The following is a 20,605-nucleotide window of genomic DNA, read 5'->3' as shown; positions in this document are numbered from 1 at the left end:
TATAGCCCAAAACGCGTTTTCAGACCATTCCATTGGCAAATTAGGAGACATACAATGTCGTAGTTTTTTGGCGCCGCCTTGTGGCGAAATTTTCCGAAGACAATTTTACTTTTCCAAATAACTCCCGCCCACATTAATAATTCTTGGCCATATTTTCTATATAGACTCGGGATTACCCCTTGATGGTTCCCTTATAGTTTGAAGAACATTCCTCAGGCCAATTAGAAGATATACAATTTCCTCGTTTATTGCGCCCCCTAATGGCGAAATATTCCGAATTTTTTATCGAACGCCATTAAGGGTAGCGCTAACATGTGTCTAAGATTTGGACTCGATCCGACGTCTAATATCTTTTGTCTCTGGATTTTAGATTTTCGACTTAAAACGTAGCTAAGCGACAAATATTCAAAACGCTACCGTTTCGTCGTCGAAGGTCGGATCAAAAAACTGTCTATTATTTCTTTGCGTGTGCGTCTGAAGATGCCGTGTGCAAAGTTTGGTGTCGATTGGTCAAGAAATGTGGGAGGAGTAGGGAAAAGGCAGTTTTGCGGTTTTCGTGATTTTGCGAAAAAAAATTATAGACGCAAATGGGCGTGGCCTATGCCAAAAGATGCAGCAGACTCCAGTGAATATGTGCGTACAAGTTTTTAACTGTGGGAGGTTCGGTGTGGGAGTTATAGCCCCAAACGCGTATTCCGTGGTATAGCGCCACCTAGTGACCGGCGTGTCTGGATTTTGTCGTCTGCGTAGTCCGAAGAGATCTGGATCTAGTCATGCAATTGGCGTGTCGGCACCATTTACGGTTTGGGCTGTGGAGTCACTTTTAGGGGGGTAAGTATAATAATAAAAAAAATCCTTACAAAAACAATAGGGATCCAACCTGTTGGCTTGGACCCCTAATTATGCAGGGGTCCAAGAAGTGTGCATTTCGCCGGCACAACGCGAAGCATGTGTTCGAAATTGAGAAACGGCGTATGCCAAAAGATGCAGCTGACTCCAGTGAATCTGTGGATATAAAGGTTTTGACTGTGGGAGGTTCGTTGTGGGAGTTATAGCCCAAAACGTGTTTTCAGAACATTCCATTGGCCAGTTAGGAGATATATTATTTCGTCGTTTATTTGCGCCCCCTTGTGGCGAAATTTTCCAAAGACAATTTTCCTTTGCCAAATAACTCCCGCCCACATTAATAATTCTTGGCCATATTTTTTATATAGACTCGGGTTTGCCCCTTGATGGTTCCCTTATAGTTTGAAGAACATTCCTCTGGCCAATTAGAAGATATACAATTCCCTCGTTTATTGCACCCCCTAATGGCGACATTTTCCGAATTTTTTATCGAACGACATTAAGGTTAGCACCAACATGCGTGTTAAATTTGGACTCGATCCGATGTGTAATTGTGGGTTTTTGGGAATTTTTGATTTTCCACGTGTAATTTAGCTAATATACCAATATTCAAAACGCTACCGTTTCGTCGTCGAAGTTCGGATCAAAAAAGTGTTTGAATTTATATTTTTGTGTTCGTCTGAAGATGTCGTGTGCAAAGTTTGGTGTTGATTGGTCAAGAAATGTGGGAGGAGTTGGGAAAGAACAGTTTTTCGGTTTTCGCCATTTTGCGAAAAAAAATTATAGACGCAAATGGGCGTGGCCTATGCCAAAAGATGCAGCAGACTCCAGGGAATATGTGTGTATAAGGTTTTGAATGTGGGAGGTTCGGTGTGGGAGTTATAGCCCCAAACGCGTATTCCTTGGTATAGCGCCACCTAGTGGCCGGCATGTCTGGATTTTGTCGTCTGCGTAGTCGCCACGGATCTGGATCTAGTCATGCATTTGGCAAGTCTGCACCATTTACGGTTTGGGCTGTGAGCACACTTTAAGGCAGGTAAGTATAATAAAAATAAACACTACAAAAACAATAGGGTTCCAACCTGTTGGCTTGGACCCCTAAAAATCCTTACAAAAACAATAGGGATCCAACCTGTTGGCTTGGACCCCTAAAAATCCTTACAAAAACAATAGGGATCCAACCTGTTGGCTTGGACCCCTAACTAGAACTGCAAGCAGTTATGCAGGGGTCCAAGAAGTGTGCATTTCGCCGGCACAACGCAACAAGAAATGTGCATTTCGCCGGCACAACGCGAAGCATGTGTTCAAAACAAATGGGCACGGCGTGTGCCAAAAGTTGCAGCTGACTCCAGTGAATCTGTGGATATAAAGGTTTTGACTGTGGGAGGTTCGGTGTGGGAGTTATAGCCCAAAACGCGTTTTCAGAACATTCCATTGGCCAATTAGGAGATATATTATTTCGTCGTTTTTTTGCACCCCCTTGTGGCGAATTTTTCCAAAGACAATTTTCCTTTTCCAAATAACTCCCGCCCACATTAATAATTCTTGGCCATATTTTCTATATAGACTTGGGATTGCCCCATGATGGTTTCCCTCGAGTTTGAAGAACATTCCTTTGGCCAATTAGAAGATATACAATTTCCTCGTTTATTGCGCCCCATAATGGCGAAATTTTCCGAAATTTGTTTCGAAAGTCATTAAGGTTAGCACCGACATGTGTGTCAAATTTGGACTCGATCGGATATCTAATATTTGGGTTTTTTAGATTTTTGATTTTTCACGTGTAATTTAGCTGATAAACCAATATTCAAAACGCTACCGTTTCGTCGTCGAAGGTCGGATCAAAAAAGTGTCCGAGGATTTCTGTGCGTGTGCATCTGAATATGCGGTGTGCAAAGTTTTGTGTCAATTGGTCAAGAAATGTGGGAGGAGTAGGGAAAAAACTGTTTTGCGGTTTTCGCGATTTAGCGAAAAATATTCATAGACGCAAATGGGCGTGGCCTATGCCAAAAGATGCAGCAGACTCCAGTGCATCTGTGTGTACAAGTTTTTGACTGTGGGAGGTTCGGTGTGGGAGTTATAGCCCCAAACGTGATTTTCTTGTTATAGCGCCACCTAGGGACCGGCGTGTCTGGATTTTGTTATCTGAGTAGCGGTGCCGGACCTGGTTCTAGTGATGCAATTGGCGCGTGTGCACCATTTACGGTTTGGGCTGTAGTCCCACTTTCACGGGGGGAATAATAAACTAGAACTGCAAGCAGTTATGCAGGGGTCCAAGAAGTGTGCATTTCGCCGGCACAACGCGACAAGAAATTTGCATTTCGCCGGCACAACGCGCAGCATTTGTTCAAAACAAATGGGCACGGCGTATGCCAAAAGATGCAGCTGACTCCAGTGAATCTGTGGATAGAAAGGTTTTGACTGTGGGAGGTTCGGTGTGGGAGTTATAGCCCAAAACGCGTTTTCAGAACATTCCATTGGCCAATTTCTGGCGCCGCCTTGTGGTGTAATTTTCCGAAGAGAATTTTCCTCGTGGCGAAAATTTACGAATTTTTTATCGAACAACATTTAGGTTAGCACCGACATGTGTGTAGAATTTGGACTCGATCCGATGTCTAATTTTGATATTTTTTGAATTTTTGCGTTTCGACGTAAAACGTAGCTAATAAACAAATATTCAAAACGCTACCGTTTCGTCGTCAAAGGTCGGATCCAAAAAGTATATATGATCTCTTTGTGTGTGCGTCTGAAGATGTCGTGTGCAAAGTTTGGTGTAGATTGGTCTAGAAATGTGGGAGGAGTAGGGAAAAAACAGTTTTGCAGTTTTCGCGATTTTGCGGAAAAAAATTATGGACGCAAATGGGCGTGGCCTAGGCCAAAAGATGCAGCAGACTCCAGTGCATCTGTGTGTACAAGTTTTTGGACTCTGGGACGTTCGGTGTGGGAGTTATAGCCCCAAACGTGATTTTCTTGTTATAGCGCCACCTAGTGACAGGCATGTCTGGATTTTGTCGTCTGCGTAGTCCTCACGGATCTGAATGTAGGCATGCAATTGGCGTGTGTGCACCATTTACGGTTTGGGCTGTATTCCCACTTTTACGGGGGAATAATAATAACTAGAACTGCAAGCAGTTATGCAGGGGTCCAAGAAGTGTGCATTTCGCCGGCACAACGCGACAAGAAATGTGCATTTCGCCGGCACAACGCGAAGCATGTGTTCAAAACTCTACCCTGAACCTGTGGATACAAAGGATTTGACTGTGGTAGGAGTAGCGAGAAGTCAGTGTAGCGTTTTCGCGGCGAAATTTTGTAGAAGATATACAATTTCCTCGTTTATTGCGCCCCCTAATGGCGAAATTTTCCGATTTTTTTATGGAACGACATTAAGGTTAGCACCGACATGTGTGTACAATTTGGACTCGATCCGATGTGTACTTTTAGATTTTTTTGGATTTTGGATTTTCCACGTCTAATTTAGCTAATATACTAATATTCCAAACGCTACCGTTTCGTCGTCGAAGGTCGGATCAAAAAAGTGTTCGAATTTTATTTTTTGTGTGCGTCTGACGATGTCGTGTGCAAAGGTTGGTGTTGATTGGTCAAGAAATGTGTGAGGAGTAGGGAAAAAACAGTTTTGCGGTTTTCGCGATTTAGCGAAAAATATTCATAGACGCAAATGGGCGTGGCCTAGGCCAATTGATGCAGCAGACTCCAGTGCATCTGTGTGTACAAGTTTTTGGACTCTGGGAGGTTCGATGTGGGAGTTATAGCCCCAAACGCGTATTCCTTGGTATAGCGCCACCTAGTGGCCGGCGTGTCTGGATTTTGTCGTCTGCCTAGAACTCAGGGACCTGGATCTAGTCATGCAATTGGCGTGTCGGCACCATTTACGGTTTGGGCTGTGGGCCCACTTCTAGGGGGGAATAATAATAACTAGAACTGCAAGCAGTTATGCAGGGGTCCAAGAAGTGTGCATTTCGCCGGCACAACGCGACAGGAAATGTGCATTTCGCCGGCACAACGCGAAGCATGTGTTCAAAACGCTACCCTGAACCTGTGGATACAAAGGATTTGACTGTGGTAGGAGTAGCGAGAAGTCAGTGTAGCGTTTTGGCGGCGAAATTTTGTAGAAGATATACAATTTCCTCGTTTATTGCGCCCCCTAATGGCGAGATTTTCCGAAATTTATATCGAACGTCATTAAGGTTAGCACCGACATGTGTGTAGAATTTGGACTCGATCCGACGTCTACTTTTAGATTTTTTGGGATTTTTGATTTTCCACGTCTAATTTAGCTAATATACTAATATTCCAAACGCTACCGTTTCGTCGTCGAAGGTCGGATCAAATAACTGTCTATCATTTCTTTGCGTGTTCGTCTGAAGATGCCGTGTGCAAAGTTTGGTGTTGATTGGTCAAGAAATGTGGGAGGAGTAGCGAAAATACAGTTTTGCGGTTTTCGCGATTTAGCAAAAAATATTCATCGACGCAAATGGGCGTGGCCTAGGCCAAAAGATGCAGCAGACTCCAGTGCATCTGTGTGTACAAGTTTTTGGAATCTGGGAGGTTCGGTGTGGGAGTTATAGCCCCAAACGCGTATTCCTTGGTATAGCGCCACCTAGTGGCCGGCATGTCTGGATTTTGTCGTCTGCGTAGTGTTCACGGACCTGGATCTAGTCATGCGATTGGCATGTCGGCACCATTTACGGTTTGGGCTGTGGTACCACTTCTACGGAAGGAAGTATAAGAATAAAAATCCTTACAAAAACAATAGGGTTCCAACCTGTTGGCTTGGACCCCTAACTAGAACTGCAAGCAGTTATGCAGGGGTCCAAGAAGTGTGCATTTCGCCGGCACAACGCGAAGCATGTGTTCGAAATTGAGAAACATGCCAAAAGATGCAGCTGACTCCAGTGAATCTGTGGATATAAAGGTTTTGACTGTGGGAGGTTCGGTGTGGGAGTTATAGCCCAAAACGCGTTTTTAGAACATTCCATTGGCCAATTAGGAGATGTATTATTTCGTCGTTTTTTTGCGCCCTCTTGTGGCGAAATTTTGCAAAGACAATATTCCTTTTCCAAATAACTCCCGCCCACATTAATAATTCTTGGCCATAATTTTCATATAGACTCGGGTTTGCCCCTTGATGGTTCTCTCATAGTTTGAAGAACATTCCTTTGGCCAATTAGAAGATATACAATTTCCTCGTTTATTGCGCCCCCTAATGGCGACATTTTCCAAAATTTTTATCTAACGTCATTATGGTTAGCACCAACATGTGTGTAAAATTTGGACTCGATCCGATGTCTAATTTTGGATTTCTTTGGATTTTGGATTTTCCACGTCTAATTTAGCTGATAAACAAATATTCAAAACTCTACCGTTTCGTTGTCGAAGGTCGGATCAAGAAACTGTCTATGATTTCTTTGCGTGTGCGTCTGAAGATACCGTGTGCAAAGTTTTGTGTTGATTGGTCAAGAAATGTGGGAGGAGTAGCGAAAATACAGTTTTGCGGTTTTCGCGATTTAGCGAAAAATATTCATCGACGCAAATGGGCGTGGCCTAGGCCAAAAGCTGCAGCAGACTCCAGTGCATCTGTGTGTACAAGTTTTTGGACTCTGGGAGGTTCGGTGTGGGAGTTATAGCCCCAAACGCGTATTCCTTGGTATAGCGCCACCTAGGGACCGGCGTGTCTGGATTTTGTTATCTGAGTAGCGGTGCCGATTCTGGATCTAGTCATGTAATTGGCGCGTGTGCACCATTTACGGTTTGGGCTGTAGTCCCACTTTCACCGCGGGAAGAATAACAAGAAGTGTGCATTTCGCCGGCACAACGCGAAGCATGTGTTCAAAACAAATGGGCACGGCGTGTGCCAAAAGTTGCAGCTGACTCCAGTGAATCTGTGGATATAAAGGTTTTGACTGTGGGAGGTTCGGTGTGGGAGTTATAGCCCAAAACGCGTTTTCAGAACATTCCATTGGCAAATTAGGAGACATACAATGTCGTCGTTTTTTGGCGCCGCCTTGTGGCGAAATTTCCGAAGACAATTTTCCTTTTCCAAATAACTCCAGCCCACATTAATAATTCTTGGCCATATTTTCTATATAGACTCGGGATTGCCCCTTGATGGTTTCCCTCGAGTTTGAAGAACATTCCTTAGGCCAATTAGAAGATATACAATTTCCTCATTTATTGCGCCCCCTTATGGCGAGATTTTCCGATTTTTTTATCGAACGACCTTAAGGGTATCACCGACATGCGTCTAAAAGTTGGACATGATCCGATGTCTAATTTTGCTATTTTGTTAATTTTTGCGTTTCGACGTAAAACATAGCTAATAAACAAATATTCATAACGCTACCGTTTCGTCGTCGAAGGTTGGATCAAAAAAGAGTTTGAGTATTTATTTTCGTGTGCGTCTTAAGATGTCGTGTGCAAAGTTTGGTGTTGATTGGTCAAGAAATGCGGGAGGAGTAGCGAAAATACAGTTTTGCGGTTTTCGCGATTTTGCGAAAAATAATTATAGACGCAAATGGGCGTGGCCTATGCCAAAAGATGCAGCAGACTCCAGTGAATATGTGGGTACAAGTTTTTGCATGTGGGAGGTTCGGTGTGGGAGTTATAGCCCCAAACGCGTTTTCCCTTGGTATAGCGCCACCTAGTGTTCGGCGTGTCTGGATTTTGTCGTCTGCGTAGTCCGAAGAGATCTGGATCTAGTCATGCAATTCGCGTGTCGGCACCATTTACGGTTTGGGGTGTGGGCCCACTTTTAAGGAGGTAAGAATAACTAGAACTGCAAGCAGTTATGCAGGGGTCCAAGAAGTGTGCATTTCGCCGGCACAACGCGAAGCATGTGTTCAAAACAAATGTGCGTGGCCTCTGCCAAAAGATGCAACTGACTCCAGTGAATCTGTGGATAGAAAGGTTTTTACTGTGGGAGCTTCGGTGTGGGAGTTATAGCCCAAAACGCGTTTTCAGAACATTCCATTGGCCAATTAGGAGATATACAATGTCGTCGTTTTCTGGCGCCGCCTTGTGGTGAAATTTTCCGAAGAGAATTTTCCTCGTGGCGAAAATTTACGATTTTTTTATCGAACGACATTTAGGTTAGCACCGACATGTGTGTAACATTTGGACTTGATCCGATGTCTAATTCTGGATTTTTGTGGATTTTCGATTTTCCACGTCTAGTTTTGCTCATGAACCAATACTCAAAACGCTACCGTTTCGTCGTCGAAGGTCGGATCAAAAAAGTGTTCGAATTTATTTTTTTGTGTTCGTCTGAAGATGTCGTGTGCAAAGTTTGGTGTCAATTGGTCAAGAAATGTGGGAGGAGTAGCGAAAAAACAATTTTGCGGTTTTCGCGATTTTGCGAAAAAAATTTATGGACGCAAATGGGCGTGGCCTAGGCCAAAAGATGCAGCAGACTCCAGTGAATATGTGGGTACAAGTTTTTGACTGTGGGAGGTTCGGTGTGGGAGTTATAGCCCCAAACGCGTATTCCTTGGTATAGCGCCACCTAGTGACCGGAGTGTCCGGATTTTGTCGTCTGCGTAGTCCGAAGAGATCTGGATCTAGTCATGCAATTGGCGTGTCTGCACCATTTACGGTTTGGGCTGTGGGCACACTTTTAGGGAGGTAAGTATAATAGGAAAAATCCTTACAAAAACAATAGGGATCCAACCTGTTGGCTTGGACCCCTAATAATAAGAAAAATCCTTACAAAAACAATAGGGATCCAACCTGTTGGCTTGGACCCCTAAAAATTCTTACAAAAACAATAGGGTTCCAACCTGTTGGCTTGGACCCCTAACAAGAAGTGTGCATTTCGCCGGCACAACGCGACAAGAAATGTGCATTTCGCCGGCACAACGCGAAGCATGTGTTGAAAACGCTACCCTGAACCTGTGGATACAAAGGATTTGACTGTGGTAGGAGTAGCGAGAAGTCAGTGTAGCGTTTTCGCGGCAAAATTTTGTAGAAGATATAAGATTTTCTCGTTTATTGCACCCCCTAATGGCGAAATTTTCCGATTTTTTTATCGAACGACATTAAGGTTAGCACCAACATGTTTGTACAATTTGGACTCGATCCGATGTCAGATTTTTATTTTTTGGGATTTTGGATTTTCCACGTCTAATTTAGCTAATATACCAATATTCCAAACGCTACCGTTTCGTCGTCGAAGGTCGGATCAAAAAAGTGTTCGAATTTTATTTTTTGTGTGCGTCTGACGATGTTGTGTGCAAAGTTTGGTGTTGATTGGTCAAGAAATGTGGGAGGAGTAGGGAAAAAACAGTTTTGCGGTTTTCGCGATTTAGCGAAAAATATTCATAGACGCAAATGGGCGTGGCCTAGGCCAAAAGATGCAGCAGACTCCAGTGAATATGTGTGTGCAAGTTTTTGACTGTGGGAGGTTCGGTGTGGGAGTTATAGCCCCAAACGCGTTTTCCCTTGGTATAGCGCCACCTAGTGGCCGGCGTGTCTGGATTTTGTCGTCTGCGTAGTCCTCACGGACCTGGATCTAGTCATGCAATCGGCGTGTGTGCAACATTTACGGTTTGGGCTGTATTCCCACTTTTACGGGGGAATAATAATAACTAGAACTGCAAGCAGTTATGCAGGGGTCCAAGAAGTGTGCATTTCGCCGGCACAACGCGAAGCATGTGTTCGAAATTGAGAAACTGCGTATGCCAAAAGATGCAACTGACTCCAGTGAATATGTGGATATAAAGGTTTTGACTGTGGGAGGTTCGGTGTGGGAGTTATAGCCCAAAACGCGTTTTCAGAACATTCCATTGGCCAATTAGGAGATGTATTATTTCGTCGTTTTTTTGCGCCCTCTTGTGGCGAAATTTTCCAAAGACAATTTTCCTTTTCCAAATAACTCCCGCCCACATTAATAATTCTTGGCCATAATTTTTATATAGACTCGGGTTTGCCCCTTGATGGTTCCCTCATAGTTTGAAGAACATTCCTTTGGCCAATTAGAAGATATACAATTTCGTCGTTTATTGCGGCCCCTAATGGCGACATTTTCCAAAATGTTTATCTAACGTCATTATGGTTAGCACCAACATGTGTGTAAAGTTTGGACTCGATCCGATGTCTAATTCTTGATTTTTTTGGATTTTTGATTTTCCACGTCTAATTTAGCTAATAAACAAATATTCAAAACTCTTCCGTTTCGTCGTCGAAGGTCGGATCAAAAAACTGTCTATGATTTCTTTGCGTGTGCGTCTGAAGATACCGTGTGCAAAGTTTTGTGTCGATTGGGCAAGAAATGTGGGAGGAGTAGCGAAAAAACAGTTTTGCGGTTTTCGCGATTTTGCGAAAAATATTCATAGACGCAAATGGGCGTGGCCTAGGCCAAAAGATGCAGCAGACTCCAGTGCATCTGTGTGTACAAGTTTTTGGACTCTGGGAGGTTCGGTGTGGGAGTTATAGCCCCAAACGCGTATTCCTTGGTATAGCGCCACCTAGTGGCCGGCATGTCTGGATTTTGTCGTCTGCCGTCAGCTCACGGACCTGGATCTAGTCATGTAATTGGCTTGTGTGCACCATTTACGGTTTGGGCTGTAGTACCACTTCAAACGAAGGAAGTATAAAAATCCTTACAAAAACAATAGGGTTCCAACCTGTTGGCTTGGACCCCTAACTAGAACTGCAAGCAGTTATGCAGGGGTCCAAGAAGTGTGCATTTCGCCGGCACAACGCGAAGCATGTGTTCAAAACAAATGGGCACGGCGTGTGCCAAAAGTTGCAGCTGACTCCAGTGAATCTGTGGATATAAAGGTTTTGACTGTGGGAGGTTCGGTGTGGGAGTTATAGCCCAAAACGTGTTTTCAGAACATTCCATTGGCAAATTAGGAGACATACAATGTCGTCGTTTTTTGGCGCCGCCTTGTGGCGAAATTTCCGAAGACAATTTTCCTTTTCCAAATAACTCCAGCCCACATTAATAATTCTTGGCCATATTTTCTATATAGACTCGGGATTGCCCCTTGATGGTTTCCCTCGAGTTTGAAGAACATTCCTTAGGCCAATTAGAAGATATACAATTTCCTCATTTATTGCGCCCCCTTATGGCGAGATTTTCCGATTTTTTTATCGAACGACCTTAAGGGTATCACCGACATGCGTCTAAAAGTTGGACATGATCCGATGTCTAATTTTGCTATTTTGTTAATTTTTGCGTTTCGACGTAAAACATAGCTAATAAACAAATATTCAAAACGCTACCGTTTCGTCGTCGAAGGTTGGATCAAAAAAGAGTTTGAGTATTTATTTTCGTGTGCGTCTTAAGATGTCGTGTGCAAAGTTTGGTGTTGATTGGTCAAGAAATGCGGGAGGAGTAGCGAAAATACAGTTTTGCGGTTTTCGCGATTTTGCGAAAAATAATTATAGACGCAAATGGGCGTGGCCTATGCCAAAAGATGCAGCAGACTCCAGTGAATATGTGGGTACAAGTTTTTGCATGTGGGAGGTTCGGTGTGGGAGTTATAGCCCCAAACGCGTTTTCCCTTGGTATAGCGCCACCTAGTGTTCGGCGTGTCTGGATTTTGTCGTCTGCGTAGTCCGAAGAGATCTGGATCTAGTCATGCAATTCGCGTGTCGGCACCATTTACGGTTTGGGGTGTGGGCCCACTTTTAAGGAGGTAAGAATAATAATAAGAAAAATCCTTACAAAAACAATAGGGATCCAACCTGTTGGCTTGGACCCCTAACAAGAAATGTGGGAGGAGTAGCGAAAAAACAGTTTTGCGGTTTTCGCGATTTTGCGGAAAAAAATTATGGACGCAAATGGGCGTGGCCTAGGCCAAAAGATGCAGCAGACTCCAGTGAATATGTGGGTACACGTTTTTGACTGTGGGAGGTTCGGTGTGGGAGTTATAGCCCCAAACGCGTATTCCTTGGTATAGCGCCACCTAGTGACCGGCGTGTCCGGATTTTGTCGTCTGCGTAGTCCGAAGAGATCTGGATCTAGTCATGCAATTGGCGTGTCTGCACCATTTACGGTTTGGGCTGTGGGCACACTTTTAGGGAGGTAAGTATAATAGGAAAAATCCTTACAAAAACAATAGGGATCCAACCTGTTGGCTTGGACCCCTAAAAATGTGCATTTCGCCGGCACAACGCGAAGCATGTGTTGAAAACGCTACCCTGAACCTGTGGATACAAAGGATTTGACTGTGGTAGGAGTAGCGAGAAGTCAGTGTAGCGTTTTCGCGGCAAAATTTTGTAGAAGATATAAGATTTTCTCGTTTATTGCACCCCCTAATGGCGAAATTTTCCGATTTTTTTATCGAACGACATTAAGGTTAGCACCAACATGTGTGTACAATTTGGACTCGATCCGATGTCAGATTTTTATTTTTTGGGATTTTGGATTTTCCACGTCTAATTTAGCTAATATACCAATATTCCAAACGCTACCGTTTCGTCGTCGAAGGTCGGATCAAAAAAGTGTTCGAATTTTATTTTTTGTGTGCGTCTGACGATGTCGTGTGCAAAGTTTGGTGTTGATTGGTCAAGAAATGTGGGAGGAGTAGGGAAAAAACATTTTTGCGGTTTTCGCGATTTAGCGAAAAATATTCATAGACGCAAATGGGCGTGGCCTAGGCCAAAAGATGCAGCAGACTCCAGTGCATCTGTGGGTACAAGTTTTTGACTGTGGGAGGTTCGGTGTGGGAGTTATAGCCCCAAACGCGTATTCCTTGGTATAGCGCCACCTAGTGACCGGAGTGTCCGGATTTTGTCGTCTGCGTAGTCCGAAGAGATCTGGATCTAGTCATGCAATTGGCGTGTCTGCAGCATTTACGGTTTGGGCTGTGGGCACACTTTTAGGGAGGTAAGTATAATAGGAACTAGAACTGCAAGCAGTTATGCAGGGGTCCAAGAAGTGTGCATTTCGCCGGCACAACGCGACAAGAAATGTGCATTTCGCCGGCACAACGCAACAAGAAATGTGCATTTCGCCGGCACAACGCGAAGCATGTGTTTAAAACGCTACCCTGAACCTGTGGATACAAAGGATTTGACTGTGGCAGGAGTAGCGAGAAGTCAGTGTAGCGTTTTCGCGGCGAAATTTTGTAGAAGATATACAATTTCCTCGTTTATTGCGCCCCCTAATGGCGAAATTTTCCGAATTTTTTTTCGAACGACAATAAGGTTAGCACCAACATGTGTGTAAAATTTGGACTCGATCCGATGTCTACTTTTGGATTTTTTTGGATTTTTGATTTTCCACGTCTAATTTAGCTAATATACCAATATTCCAAACGCTACCGTTTCGTCGTCGAAAGTCGGATCAAAAAAGTGTTCGAATTTTATTTTTTGTGTGCGTCTGACGATGTCGTGTGCAAAGTTTGGTGTTGATTGGTCAAGAAATGTGGGAGGAGTAGGGAAAAGACTGTTTTGCGGTTTTCGCGATTTAGCGAAAAATATTCATAGACGCAAATGGGCGTGGCCTGGGCCAAAAGATGCAGCAGACTCCAGTGCATCTGTGTGTACAAGTTTTTGGACTCTGGGAGGTTCGGTGTGGGAGTTATAGCCCCAAACATGTTTTCCTAGGTATAGCGCCACCTAGTGACCGAAATGTCTGGATTTTGTCGTCTGCGTAGTCTACACGCACCTAGATCTAGTCATGCAATTGGCGTGTGTGCACCATTTACGGTTTGGGCTGTGGTACCACTTTTAGGGGGGTAAGTATAAAAAACTAGAACTGCAAGCAGTTATGCAGGGGTCCAAGAAGTGTGCATTTCGCCGGCACAACGCGAAGCATGTGTTCGAAATTGAGAAACATGCCAAAAGATGCAGCTGACTCCAGTGAATCTGTGGATATAAAGGTTTTGACTGTGGGAGGTTCGGTGTGGGAGTTATAGCCCAAAACGCGTTTTTAGAACATTCCATTGGCCAATTAGGAGATGTATTATTTCGTCGTTTTTTTGCGCCCTCTTGTGGCGAAATTTTGCAAAGACAATATTCCTTTTCCAAATAACTCCCGCCCACATTAATAATTCTTGGCCATAATTTTCATATAGACTCGGGTTTGCCCCTTGATGGTTCTCTCATAGTTTGAAGAACATTCCTTTGGCCAATTAGAAGATATACAATTTCCTCGTTTATTGCGCCCCCTAATGGCGACATTTTCCAAAATTTTTATCTAACGTCATTATGGTTAGCACCAACATGTGTGTAAAATTTGGACTCGATCCGATGTCTAATTTTGGATTTCTTTGGATTTTGGATTTTCCACGTCTAATTTAGCTGATAAACAAATATTCAAAACTCTACCGTTTCGTTGTCGAAGGTCGGATCAAGAAACTGTCTATGATTTCTTTGCGTGTGCGTCTGAAGATACCGTGTGCAAAGTTTTGTGTTGATTGGTCAAGAAATGTGGGAGGAGTAGCGAAAATACAGTTTTGCGGTTTTCGCGATTTAGCGAAAAATATTCATCGACGCAAATGGGCGTGGCCTAGGCCAAAAGCTGCAGCAGACTCCAGTGCATCTGTGTGTACAAGTTTTTGGACTCTGGGAGGTTCGGTGTGGGAGTTATAGCCCCAAACGCGTATTCCTTGGTATAGCGCCACCTAGGGACCGGCGTGTCTGGATTTTGTTATCTGAGTAGCGGTGCCGATTCTGGATCTAGTCATGTAATTGGCGCGTGTGCACCATTTACGGTTTGGGCTGTAGTCCCACTTTCACCGCGGGAAGAATAATAATCCTTACAAAAACAATAGGGATCCAACCTGTTGGCTTGGACCCCTAATAAACACTACAAAAACAATAGGGATCCAATCTGTTGGCTTGGACCCCTAATAATCCCTACAAAAACAATAGGGTTCCAACCTGTTGGCTTGGACCCCTAACAAGAAGTGTGCATTTCGCCGGCACAACGCGAAGCATGTGTTCAAAACAAATGGGCACGGCGTGTGCCAAAAGATGCAGCTGACTCCAGTGAATCTGTGGATATAAAGGTTTTGACTGTGGGAGGTTCGGTGTGGGAGTTATAGCCCAAAACGCGTTTTCAGAACATTCCATTGGCAAATTAGGAGACATACAATGTCTTCGTTTTTTGGCGCCGCCTTGTGGCGAAATTTTCCGAAGACAATTTTACTTTTCCAAATAACTCCCGCCCACATTAATAATTCTTGGCCATATTTTTCATATAAACTCGGGTTTGCCCCTTGATGGTTTCCTCATAGTTTGAAGAACATTCCTTAGGCCAATTAGAAGATATACAATTTCCTCGTTTATTGCGCCCCCTAATGGCGAAATGTTCCGAAGTTTTTATCGAACGCCATTAAGGGTAGCGCTAACATGTGTCTAAGATTTGGACTCGATCCGACGTCTAATATCTTTTTTTTCTGGATTTTAGATTTTCGACTTAAAACGTAGCTAAGCGACAAATATTCAAAACGCTACCGTTTCGTCGTCGAAGGTCGGATCAAAAAACTGTCTATCATTTCTTTGCGTGTGCGTCTGAAGATGCCGTGTGCAAAGTTTGGTGTCGATTGGTCAAGAAATGTGGGAGGGGTAGCGAAAAAACAGTTGTGCGGTTTTCGCGATTTAGCGAAAAAAAATTATAGACGCAAATGGGCGTGGCCTATGCCAAAAGATGCAGCAGACTCTAGTGAATAAGTGGGTACAAGTTTTTGACTGTGGGAGGTTCGGTGTGGGAGTTATAGCCCCAAACGCGTATTCCTTGGTATAGCGCCACCTAGTGACCGGCGTGTCTGGATTTTGTCGTCTGCGTAGTCCGAAGAGATCTGGATCTAGTCATGCAACTGGCGTGTCGGCACCATTTACGGTTTGGGCTGTGGAGTCACTTTTAAGGAGGTAAGAATAAAAACTAGAACTGCAAGCAGTTATGCAGGGGTCCAAGAAGTGTGCATTTCGCCGGCACAACGCGAAGCATGTGTTCAAAAATTGAGAAACGGCGTATGCCAAAAGATGCAGCTGACTCCAGTGAATCTGTGGATATAAAGGTTTTGACTGTGGGAGGTTCGGTGTGGGAGTTATAGCCCAAAACGCGTTTTCAGAACATTCCATTGGCCAATTAGGAGATATATTATTTCGTCGTTTTTTTGCACCCCCTTGTGGCGAATTTTTCCAACGACAATTTTCCTTTTCCAAATAACTCCCGCCCACATTAATAATTCTTGGCCATATTTTCTATATAGACTCGGGATTGCCCCTTGATGGTTTCCCTTGAGTTTGAAGAACATTCCTTTGGCCAATTAGATGATATACAATTTCCTCGTTTATTGCGCCCCCTAATGGCGAAATATTCCGATTTTCTTTTTGAACGTCAGTAATGGTACCGCTAACATGTGTCTAAGATTTGGACTCGATCCGATGTCTAATCTCTTTTTTTTCTGGATTTTAGATTTTCGACTTAAAACTTAGCTAAGCGACAAATATTCAAAACGCTACCGTTTCGTCATCGATGGTCGGATAAAAAAAGTGTTTCATGATTTATTTTCGTGTGCGTCTGAAGATGTCGTGTGCAAAGTTTGGTATCGATTGGTCAGGAAATGTGGGAGGAGTAGGGAAAAGGCAGTTTTGCGCTTTTCGCGATCTTGCGAAAAATAATTATAGACGCAAATGGGCGTGGCCTATGCCAAAAGATGCAGCAGACTTCAGTGAATATGTGGGTACAAGTTTTTGACTGTGGGAGGTTCGGTGTGGGAGTTATAGCCCCAAACGCATTTTCCCTTGGAATAGCGCCACCTAGTGTTCGGCTTGTCTGGATTTTGTCGTCTGCGTAGTCCGAAGAGATCTGGATCTAGTCATGCAATTCGCGTGTCGGCACCATTTACGGTTTGGGCTGTGGTCCCACTTTTAGGGAGGTAAGAATAATAGGAACAAGCAGTTATGCAGGGGTCCAAGAAGTGTGCATTTCGCCGGCACAACGCGAAGCATGTGTTCAAAACAAATGGGCACGGCGTGTGCCAAAAGATGCAGCTGACTCCAGTGAATCTGTGGATATAAAGGTTTTGACTGTGGGAGGTTCGGTGTGGGAGTTATAGCCCAAAACGCGTTTTCAGAACATTCCATTGGCAAATTAGGAGACATACAATGTCGTCGTTTTTTGGCGCCGCCTTGTGGCGAAATTTCCGAAGACAATTTTCCTTTTCCAAATAACTCCAGCCCACATTAATAATTCTTGGCCATATTTTCTATATAGACTCGGGATTGCCCCTTGATGGTTTCCCTCGAGTTTGAAGAACATTCCTTAGGCCAATTAGAAGATATACAATTTCCTCGTTTATTGCGCCCCCTTATGGCGAGATTTTCCGATTTTTTTATCGAACGACCTTAAGGGTATCACCGACATGCGTCTAAAAGTTGGACATGATCCGATGTCTAATTTTGCTATTTTGTGAATTTTTGCGTTTCGACGTAAAACATAGCTAATAAACAAATATTCAAAACGCTACCGTTTCGTCGTCGAAGGTTGGATCAAAAAAGAGTTTGAGTATTTATTTTCGTGTGCGTCTTAAGATGTCGTGTGCAAAGTTTGGTGTTGATTGGTCAAGAAATGCGGGAGGAGTAGCGAAAATACAGTTTTGCGGTTTTCGCGATTTTGCGAAAAATAATTATGGACGCAAATGGGCGTGGCCTATGCCAAAAGATGCAGCAGACTCCAGTGAATATGTGGGCACAAGTTTTTGCATGTGGGAGGTTCGGTGTGGGAGTTATAGCCCCAAACGCGTTTTCCCTTGGTATAGCGCCACCTAGTGTTCGGCGTGTCTGGATTTTGTCGTCTGCGTAGTCCGAAGAGATCTGGATCTAGTCATGCAATTCGCGTGTTGGCACCATTTACGGTTTGGGGTGTGGGCCCACTTTTAAGGAGGTAAGAATAATAATAAGAAAAATCCTTACAAAAACAATAGGGATCCAACCTGTTGGCTTGGACCCCTAAAAACACTACAAAAACAATAGGGATCCAACCTGTTGGCTTGGACCCCTAAAAATCCTTACAAAAACCAACCTGTTGGCTTGGACCCCTAACTAGAACTGCAAGCAGTTATGCAGGGGTCCAAGAAGTGTGCATTTCGCCGGCACAACGCGAAGCATGTGTTCAAAACAAATGTGCGTGGCCTCTGCCAAAAGATGCAACTGACTCCAGTGAATCTGTGGATAGAAAGGTTTTTACTGTGGGAGCTTCGGTGTGGGAGTTATAGCCCAAAACGCGTTTTCAGAACATTCCATTGGCCAATTAGGAGATATACAATGTCGTCGTTTTCTGGCGCCGCCTTGTGGTGAAATTTTCCGAAGAGAATTTTCCTCGTGGCGAAAATTTACGATTTTTTTATCGAACGACATTTAGGTTAGCACCGACATGTGTGTAACATTTGGACTTGATCCGATGTCTAATTCTGGATTTTTGTGGATTTTCGATTTTCCACGTCTAGTTTTGCTCATGAACCAATACTCAAAACGCTACCGTTTCGTCGTCGAAGGTCGGATCAAAAAAGTGTTCGAATTTATTTTTTTGTGTTCGTCTGAAGATGTCGTGTGCAAAGTTTGGTGTCAATTGGTCAAGAAATGTGGGAGGAGTAGCGAAAAAACAATTTTGCGGTTTTCGCGATTTTGCGAAAAAAATTTATGGACGCAAATGGGCGTGGCCTAGGCCAAAAGATGCAGCAGACTCCAGTGAATATGTGGGTACAAGTTTTTGACTGTGGGAGGTTCGGTGTGGGAGTTATAGCCCCAAACGCGTATTCCTTGGTATAGCGCCACCTAGTGACCGGAGTGTCCGGATTTTGTCGTCTGCGTAGTCCGAAGAGATCTGGATCTAGTCATGCAATTGGCGTGTCTGCACCATTTACGGTTTGGGCTGTGGGCACACTTTTAGGGAGGTAAGTATAATAGGAAAAATCCTTACAAAAACAATAGGGATCCAACCTGTTGGCTTGGACCCCTAACTAGAACTGCAAGCAGTTATGCAGGGGTCCAAGAAGTGTGCATTTCGCCGGCACAACGCGAAGCATGTGTTCAAAACAAATGGGCACGGCGTGTGCCAAAAGTTGCAGCTGACTCCAGTGAATCTGTGGATATAAAGGTTTTGACTGTGGGAGGTTCGGTGTGGGAGTTATAGCCCAAAACGCGTTTTCAGAACATTCCATTGGCAAATTAGGAGACATACAATGTCGTCGTTTTTTGGCGCCGCCTTGTGGTGAAATTTCCGAAGACAATTTTCCTTTTCCAAATAACTCCAGCCCACATTAATAATTCTTGGCCATATTTTCTATATAGACTCGGGATTGCCCCTTGATGGTTTCCCTCGAGTTTGAAGAACATTCCTTAGGCCAATTAGAAGATATACAATTTCCTCGTTTATTGCGCCCCCTTATGGCGAGATTTTCCCATTTTTTTATCGAACGACCTTAAGGGTATCACCGACATGCGTCTAAAAGTTGGACATGATCCGATGTCTAATTTTGCTATTTTGTTAATTTTTGCGTTTCGACGTAAAACATAGCTAATAAACAAATATTCAAAACGCTACCGTTTCGTCGTCGAAGGTTGGATCAAAAAAGAGTTTGAGTATTTATTTTCGTGTGCGTCTTAAGATGTCGTGTGCAAAGTTTGGTGTTGATTGGTCAAGAAATGCGGGAGGAGTAGCGAAAATACAGTTTTGCGGTTTTCGCGATTTTGCGAAAAATAATTATGGACGCAAATGGGCGTGGCCTATGCCAAAAGATGCAGCAGACTCCAGTGAATATGTGGGTACAAGTTTTTGCATGTGGGAGGTTCGGTGTGGGAGTTATAGCCCCAAACGCGTTTTCCCTTGGTATAGCGCCACCTAGTGTTCGGCGTGTCTGGATTTTGTCGTCTGCGTAGTCCGAAGAGATCTGGATCTAGTCATGCAATTCGCGTGTCGGCACCATTTACGGTTTGGGGTGTGGGCCCACTTTTAAGGAGGTAAGAATAATAACTAGAACTGCAAGCAGTTATGCAGGGGTCCAAGAAGTGTGCATTTCGCCGGCACAACGCGAAGCATGTGTTCAAAACAAATGTGCGTGGCCTATGCCAAAAGATGCAACTGACTCCAGTGAATCTGTGGATAGAAAGGTTTTTACTGTGGGAGCTTCGGTGTGGGAGTTATAGCCCAAAACGCGTTTTCAGAACATTCCATTGGCCAATTAGGAGATATACAATGTCGTCGTTTTCTGGCGCCGCCTTGTGGTGAAATTTTCCGAAGAGAATTTTCCTCGTGGCGAAAATTTACGATTTTTTTATCGAACGACATTTAGGTTAGCACCGACATGTGTGTAACATTTGGACTTGATCCGATGTCTAATTCTGGATTTTTGTGGATTTTCGATTTTCCACGTCTAGTTTTGCTCATGAACCAATACTCAAAACGCTACCGTTTCGTCGTCGAAGGTCGGATCAAAAAAGTGTTCGAATTTATTTTTTTGTGTTCGTCTGAAGATGCCGTGTGCAAAGTTTGGTGTCAATTGGTCAAGAAATGTGGGAGGAGTAGCGAAAAAACAATTTTGCGGTTTTCGCGATTTTGCGAAAAAAATGTATAGACGCAAATGGGCGTGGCCTAGGCCAAAAGATGCAGCAGACTCCAGTGAATATGTGGGTACAAGTTTTTGACTGTGGGAGGTTCGGTGTGGGAGTTATAGCCCCAAACGCGTATTCCTTGGTATAGCGCCACCTAGTGACCGGAGTGTCCGGATTTTGTCGTCTGCGTAGTCCGAAGAGATCTGGATCTAGTCATGCAATTGGCGTGTCT

General features: G+C 43.9%; 1 protein-coding gene across 1 annotated transcript in view; it reads right to left on the bottom strand.

Annotated features, from left to right (window-relative positions):
• Positions 1 to 20,605, bottom strand: part of cfap251 (cilia and flagella associated protein 251) — a 255,782-nt gene that overhangs the window by 219,283 nt on the left and 15,894 nt on the right. The gene's annotated exons all lie outside the window — the stretch shown is intronic.

The sequence above is a fragment of the Gadus macrocephalus genome, chromosome 11 (genome assembly GCF_031168955.1).
Source record: "Gadus macrocephalus chromosome 11, ASM3116895v1".
NCBI lineage: Eukaryota > Metazoa > Chordata > Actinopteri > Gadiformes > Gadidae > Gadus > Gadus macrocephalus.
The sequence above is the reverse complement of the archived record's forward strand: the minus strand, read 5'-3'. Positions and strand labels throughout refer to the sequence as shown.